The sequence below is a fragment of the Lutra lutra genome, chromosome 11 (assembly GCF_902655055.1).
Source record: "Lutra lutra chromosome 11, mLutLut1.2, whole genome shotgun sequence".
NCBI classification, from domain to species: Eukaryota; Metazoa; Chordata; class Mammalia; order Carnivora; family Mustelidae; genus Lutra; species Lutra lutra.
The window spans coordinates 102,647,728-102,655,602 of NC_062288.1; the positions used below are offsets into that span (position 1 = coordinate 102,647,728).

At 52.8% G+C, this 7,875-nt stretch overlaps 1 long non-coding RNA gene across 1 annotated transcript; it reads right to left on the bottom strand.

The window, feature by feature from the left end:
* Positions 1-2,681: 2,681 nt before the first annotated feature.
* On the bottom strand, positions 2,682-7,526 carry LOC125081406 (uncharacterized). Its single transcript, XR_007121674.1, has 3 exons — positions 6,871-7,526; positions 4,667-4,782; positions 2,682-3,327 (listed from the first exon to the last, which is right to left on the bottom strand). It is a non-coding gene; the product is annotated as an uncharacterized LOC125081406 (long non-coding RNA).
* Positions 7,527-7,875: the final 349 nt, after the last annotated feature.

Here is a 7,875-nt window from a genome sequence, read left to right on the forward strand (position 1 = left end):
CAAACCACTCAGAAAACCCCAAGCCAAAACGCACAGGAAAGAAAACATATCAAGAACTCCCTGGGGGAATCACAGAGTGAGGCTGGGGGCTGCAGCCCGAGCGCAGCAGCCCCGAAGCTCCAGGGGGACTCGTGCTCAGCTTCTGCTCCAGCCCGCAGCCTGCTAGGCCCCCACAGAGTCATTTGCAGATGGCCCCGCCCTCCCTGTCCAACACCCCAGGCCTAGAGGATTAAAGCTGGGGGGCAGGGGCAGGGCGCCTGGCTGGCTCAGTCCGTAGAGTCTGCGACTCTGGATCTTGACTCTTAATCTCTGGGTTGTGGGTTTGAGCCCCGCACTGGCTGTAGAGATTACTTGGAAATTGTAATTACTTGGAAAGATTGCTTCTTCCCAAGGTGATCTTGAGTCTAGATATGACACCAGCAAATTTTGCAGTAAAGAGGAGAGAAATTGGGTGGTAGTCCGAGGGGAGAGCGGGGTAAGGGAGTTTTCTTTTTTGAGGATGAGAGAACATGCCTGGTCCGCATGCTGTTGGCGGTGGTCCCGGAGACAGGGGACACAGATGGCCTCGGGCGAGGGGTACTTGTCAGAGCCGGGTGCCTGAGAAGGGGCAAGGAGAGGGGTTGGTGCACAGTCAGAGGAGCTGGGCTCAGGCCAGGTCGGACAGGTCGGTCGAGGTGTTGGGAAGGCAGGTGGAGTCCATGGCACAGCCCAAGGCCGGGAGGGGGTGAGGTGGGAGGAGGTGCGGGGGTTGGGCGGTGCAGTGGGTGTGGGTGGGGGGGACTTAGCGGTGGGGTGCTCGGACCTACCCTTTCTGTTTTCCTTAAGAATGAAGAAGACATGGGCGCCGGGGTGGCTCAGTGGGTTAAAGCCTCTGCCTTCAGCTCAGGTCGTGATTCCCAAATCGAACTCTCTGCTCAGCAGGGAGCCTGCTTCCCTTCCTCTTTCTCTCTCTCTGCCTGCCTCTCTGCCTACTTGTGATCTCTGTCTGTCAAATAAATAAATAATCTTTAAAAAAAAAAAAAAAGAATGAAGAAGACAAGGTCACCCACTGAGTGGGGACGGGGAGTTGGGAGAGTGTCAGAAGAGAGGAGAGGCTAGGAAGTAGTTGTCTGGGGCAGTGGGGAGGGGCTGGGGCTGTGAAACCGACACCAGGGTGACAGCCAGAACAGGACAGTAACTGGAACAGGAGGAGAAGCCTGCCAGCAGGTGTGTGTGCTCCCGCCGGCCACTGCCGCCGCGCAGACACAGGTGTCGTCAGGTGTGTTCAAACTCGACACTGGTCTGTCTCTACTCCTGCTCCCCATCTCTCCCTTCTTAGAGAACTTACTGTAGAAACCTTGTAATTGCAACTCTTTTTCCGCCCCTTGGAGATGTAAATCTTTTAAAAAGCCTCCTCCCAGTCGTACAACCCAGAGCTGTCATTCTCAAGGATGTGGGTGTCATCCCTTTGAAATGTACCCATCGAGGGAGTGGCCCGTCTCCCAGTCTCTGTGGGAGGGGAGACGCCTAATTGATGGGGGCGCCACTCTGCGAACACACCTGGCCTAATCGTGGTGACTAGTGTGCCCCTCGCGTCCTCCAGCACTTTGCCACCAGCTTACCCGAATCCTTCAAGTCCCTGACAAAGCTTCAGCATCCGGCCTCTCGTGCCGCCACCAGAGCCCCGAGCGATCTTCCCTGATGGGGTCGCTTTGTCCAGGGAAGGTTTGCTCTGACCCTTCCCCCGGGGCTTTGGTTTCTGATCCGCTCTCCCAGGGAGGCTGCAAAGCAAAGTTCTCATCTTTCCGGGAGTGGGGTGGGGTGGGGCACAGGCCACAGGGAATGCATCGTCCTTGCATTTCCGTTCTTGCTCTGGCCTCCTAGTTCCTTACTGCTTTCATGCTTCCTGGATGCTTTTGAGAAGACAACATGTTTATCCTGCTTAATTTCGGTTGTTTCCAGTGGGGGTTGACATGAATTAAAAGGGAAGGAGGAGGGGCGCCTGGGTGGTTCAGTGGGTTAGGCCGCTGCCTTCAGCTCGGGTCATGATCTCGGGGTCCTGGGATCGAGCCCCGCGTCGGGCTCTCTGCTCGGCAGGGGGCCTGCTTCCTCCTCTCTCTGCCTGCCTCTCTGCCTGCTTGTGATCTCTCTGTCAAATAAATAAATAAATAAATAAATCTAAAAAAAAAAAAAAAAGGGAAGGAGGAATCAGTCATGACCTTTGGGACTTCTCTGCCTCCCCTGTCTCTAGTGCCCGAGACTCAGTGTCCCCAAGCTAAAGTGTCCCCTCTCCCCCCACCCCTCCCAAACATGAGTCTCTCACAGCTCTGTCTCCCAGAAAGCCACTAGAAGGGCTTTGACCCCAGACATTCCACAGCCAATCGGTCTGGGATGGCTACCAGCCTTTATGTGAATGAGAAAATGGTGTCTCTACTTCAAGTGAAACATTTATAAATGAGCATATTCTTTCTTTTTAAAAAAATTTTTATTTTTTATTAACATATAATGTATTATTAGCCCCAGGGGTTCAGGTCTGTGAATCGCCAGGTTTACACACTTCACAGCACTCACCATAGCACATACTCTCCCCAATGTCCATCATACAACCACCCCATCCCTCCCCCCTCCCCCCCACAACCCTCAGTTTGTTTTGTGAGATTAAGAGTCTCATGCTTTGTCTCCCTCCCGATCCCATCTTGTTTCCTTTTTCTTTCCCTCCCCCCAAGCCCCCCACATTGCCTCTCAAATTCGTCATATCAGGGAGATCATATGATAATTGTCTTTCTCTGATTGACTTATTTTGAATGAGCGTATTATTTCTTAATCAGTACTATAACAAACAAGGACATTTCATTCCATCAGAAAACTGTCAAAATATGCGAATTTAGTTACAAGGCACTTTACTACCATCTGCCAAAGTTGTAGTAAACATACAATTCCCATCAGTGAAGTTGAACAACATATAACACAGCTTTTTGAAATAAGGCATCGCCTGTGTGGTGAACAGACCTCCCTTTGATGTGGCAGCCCGAAAACTTGCCAGAGCAACCCTGAATTAGCCGCTTTAAAAATTATTTCATTGTCTCCATCGTTTAGATATATCATTGATCTGTTCCTTTTTATGCAGTACCCTCTAGCTGGTCTTCCTACCTCCAGCCTGACCCCGCCTCCCCACGCGCCCAAGCTGCTCACAGCATGCCCAGCGCCTGCGGGGTTTCCCTTCTCCCTCTGCCTGCGTGTCTTTTGCAGGGAAATTTCTACATGCCCTTCATGGCTTCGGATAGGCCCAGGCTCTGCTGTGTGGATTTGTTCTCCCATGAGTCTGCTAATGTTCTCCATGACGGTAACCTGCCGCAGAAAATGAACGGTTTATGGATTTGTTTCTAAGTTTGTGTCCCCACTGTGCTGTTTCTCTATCTTGTAGGAGTTATGGAGCTTCCTCTTTGCTCCCGTGGCACCCCGGACACTATGACAGTTCCTGTCCCATTGCTCCGTAACCATGGTTCAGTCCCTCTTCCCATCATTTGACTGATCTCCTTCAATGGAGATCCGTCTTGCAGGTTCTTTGAGCCCCTGTGTCCAATAGGGGCTGGTAAATGTTTGCATAGTTTGTGTCTTCCAGGCTTATATGATTTGGGGAAGGCCAGCCCTCTCCCTCCTCACCTCCTCTGAGAGGAAGGGAGAAGTGCCTGGAAGTGGTCTTGCCGCCCTTGTCATTAGCCACAAAGCCACTAGGGGGCAGGAAACCCCCATCCTTCCCTAGATGCCAGCCCAACCAGCCTTCCCCACAGAATTCAATTTTCTAGGCCCGTGTGCTGAAAGATCATTTTGTAAAAATGGTCAGCTCAGCAGATAGCTTGCTAAATCAGTGAGGAATTATTTGAAGCCGTGGTTTTACTCAGAATGCTCCCCAAATGCTTCATGTTTCAGAAGAAGTGAGCTTTTCCTGAACTCGGTTTCCTAATTTCTCTATTTTGGGGAAATGATAGTCCACAAGGCTGTGACTCTGTGCCCCTGAACTGACCTTCACTCCTGGGAGGACACAGCTGGGATGATCACAAGGTGGGATTGAAGGCTTTTGTCTGATTATTTTAATGAACTGATTTTTTTCCCGACAGTACATATTTACTTCTTAAATTTTTATTTTTTAATTACTTTTATTAACATATAATGTATTAGTTGCCCCAAGGGTAATGAATTGATTTTATGTGAATTGACCTAGCACCACAAAGAGGGGTGGGGATTGTTTCTAGAAAGGTCCTTCTCACTAGGGGTGTAAATTGGGTGGGGAAGGGGAGAGGCTGCTTTTTTCTTTTTTCCAAAGATTTTATTTATGTTTTTGAGTGAGTGAGAGAGAGAGAGAAAGAGCAGAGAGGGGCAAAGGGAGAAGCAGACTTCCAATGGAGCCTGGGATCCTGACCTGAACTGGAAGGTAGACGCTTAACCGACTGAGCCACCCAGGAGTCCCTGGGAGAGACTCTTCTCACCAAGATGTGGCCTGTGCAGACTCAAGTTCTTGGTGGGCAGGGCCACATCTCCAGGTCTTCTTTGGTTTCTTAATGAGGGGGAACATGAAGACCAGCCCAGAGGGGAGATGGACCCCTTAGGACAGAGCAGCCCCTCAAAACCTGCTCAGCCACCCCCCCCGCCCCCGCCCCCAGTCTCCCTCTGGAAATCTCAGCACCACCTCAGACATTTCAAAGACCAAGCCTGGTGTGATGGTGGGAGCTCCAGTCCAAGGACCATCAGCTTCCACCTTCCCATTAAACGTGTTGTCACAGGGATGAACCTCCAGGACGAGACCTAAAAAGGGCAAAAACAGTGTCTGATTCCACTCATAGGAAGTATATGAAGCCCTCAAAATCGTAGAAACAGAAAGGAGAGGGGTGCCTGCGTGACTCATCTGCCTTTGGCTGGGTTTCTATCCCAGAGTCCTTGGGTGGAGCCCCCAGGGGGGTGGTGCCTGCGAGGGACTCCCTGCTCAGCGGGGAGCCTGCTTTTCCCTCTCCCTCTGCCCCTCCAGCAAGCTCTCCCGCTGTCAAATAAATAAATAAAGTCTTTTTTTTTTTAAGATTTTATTTATTTATTTGACAGAGAGAGATCACAAGTAGAGAGGCAGGCAGAGAGAGAGGGGGAAGCAGGCTCCCTGCTGAGCAGAGAGAACCCAATGCGGGGCTCGATCCCAGGACCCTGAGACCATGACCTGAGCCGAAGGCAGAGGCTTTAACCCACTGAGCCACCCAGGTGCCCCTAAATAAAGTCTTTAAAAAAAAAAAAAAAGAAAAGAAAAGAAAAAAGAAAAGAAAGTAGGGAGGTGGTTACCAGGGGCTGGGGGAGGGGAACTAGAGGCTAATGGGTACAGAGTTTCACTGTCTCAGGATGGGAAATTCGCGGAGCTCTTTGCACAACAAGGAATGTACTTGAGGCTCCTAACTGTGCACTTAAAAATAGCTAAGATGGTAAATTTATGTAATGTTATGCGTGTGTTGCCTTTTTAAAAACCATAATAAAGTAAGGCTCAGCGTTCGACTGCCTTCTGCAGTAGGGGGCTTTAGGAAACCATTATCACTCGCAGAAGTTTCTTTGATGGGGCTGCCTGGGTGGCTCAGTGTGTTAAGCCTCCGCCTTCGGCTCAGCTCATGATCTCGGGGTCCTGGGGTCGAGGACCCATCGGGCTCTCTGCTCAGCAGGGAGCCTGGTTCCTCCTCTCTCTCTGCCTGCCTCTCTGCCTACCTGTGATCTCCGTCTGTCAAATAAGTAAATAAGATCTATTTTTTTTAAAGTTTGTTTTGTTTTGTTTTTTTACAAACGACTGGGAAGCCAGGGAGCTCTAGCATTACGAGCGCTTCCCCAGCTCTAGGAAGGAGTCTCTTCGCCGGGACGCGGCGCGCTCCCCAGGTCCGGCTGAAGGGTCCCCCTGGAACCGTGTGAGGAGCTGCTGGTGGTGGGAGAGGGAGAGAGAAAGCAGCGTCTGCTCAGTTTCCGCAGTCCAGGAAGGGGTCTGGTGTCGCGGTGGCGGAGGTCACCTGGAGAAGAACCGCCGGCTGGGCGCGGTCCCCGCCCTGGCCGGGTTCAGCTTCTGCCCGCGCCGCGGGTCCGTCCCGGGGTGGGGGATCCCCTGCACAGTGACCCTCTCTGGGGACCCTCCAGAAGCTCGGCCTGGGCTCCAGCCCCGGCGCCGCCCCTCCAGACCGAGCCTCCGCGCGCGCGTCCGCTCCTACCCGCGGGTCCCGGGGGCGCCAACCTGGCACCGGTGCGAACGCCACCCCCCACCCCCCACCCCAGCCGACATCAGAGCGGAGACCTCTCGGTGCTCGCCGCTGCTTTCTCTCCACGCCGCCCGCGGGGACCTCGGGGGCTTCCCCGGAGCCACGGAGCCTGCGACGCGCGCGGGGACCGGATCGCGGTGCGTGCGCGACGGCGCGGGGTCGAGGCCGCGGCACGTGGCGGCCGGGCGGGCAGCGGGGTCCGCTGGAGGGTGGGCAGCGGGCTCGGGCTCCCCGGCCACCAGCCGCTCGGGCCCGGCCCTGGGATGGGGGGCGGGGAGGCTCGGCGGCTGGCCCGCGGGTCGTGGCCTTCCAGGGGGAAGGCGTCCTCGCGGGACGCCCCCACCCCACTTAGGGACCGATGGCAGGGCCAGGTTTGGGTGGGAGGGAGCCCGCGGGAGGCCACCCAGCCGCCCTGCGAAGCTAGCAGGTGGGACGCCGGTCTTCCAGGTTCTAGTTCACCTTCCAGGTTCTTTTCTAGTATTTTCCTTCCCGTGCACTTTTGGGTCCCGTTAACTGAGCACTGAAGGTGCCAGTGGTTGCCAGAAACAAGACTGATTTTACCTACATTTAAGCCTCTCGGGCTCCCACTTTTGAACTCTGTCTCCTCCTCCTGATGACTGACCTGCTGGGCTGGGATGGAGTTCTCCCCAGACTGAGCTCTGGAAGCGTCTCTGGCCATCTTTTTCTGTGGTTGCGAACTGCCCCTTAACGTGGGACAGGTCCCCACACGGTTGGGAGCTTTGCTCCGATGGCTGAAGCCACGCCCCCCTCGGGCTCTATCCTGAGACCTGAGGGCTGATGGGGAGTCGCAACTGAAGTTCTGGAGAGAAAGTTCGCTTTTTACCTCTCCAGTAACCCGCTGGGGTCTGCAGACAGGTCTGGGAGATGATGGAGGGCAGCGTGGGTAAAGGAGAACTGAGGGAGGCGGGGTATGTTGGCTCCTATTTGTCCTTAAATGTATTTTTATATCCTGGGGAGAAAATGCTACAGGTTGGCAACTGTCCACATAGGGAAGTGGCGTCCTGGTTCAATATGGCAGCCTGGCTAGGGGTTTAGCAAAGACTAATTTAGTCACTAGGATGGGCAATCATGTAAAACAGTGGAGCTTAGGTGGGAAATAAATTCCTTTCTTCTTCAGATCTGCTGGAGGTGTCTGCTTCCTTCACCTATTTACCCACTAGTGTCTTTTTTTTTTTAACTTAAAAAAATTGATGTACAAAAAAATACCGCTTCACTGGCTTGGGATACAATATAAGATTTCTCTCTCTCTCTCTCTCTTTAAGATTTTATTTAACAGAGAGAGAGCGAGCACACGCAGGGGTAGCCGCAGGCAGAGGGAGAGGGAGAAGGACACTGGGCTTCATCCCAGGACACTGGGATCATGATCTGAGCCAAAGGTAGAGGCTTAATGGACTGAGGGGAGTCTGCTTCTCCCTCTCCCTCTCCCTCTGCTCCGCCCCCAGCTCATGCTCTCTCTGAAACAAATAATAAAATCTTTTTTTAAAAGTTGAAAATAGAAGAAAATAAATACCTAACAAAGCAGAATGGAAATTTAAAAAAAAAAAAGTGACATCACTTTTATCTCCCTCTTCATTCCTAAAAACTGTTTTTCCTCCTTTCCTCCTTT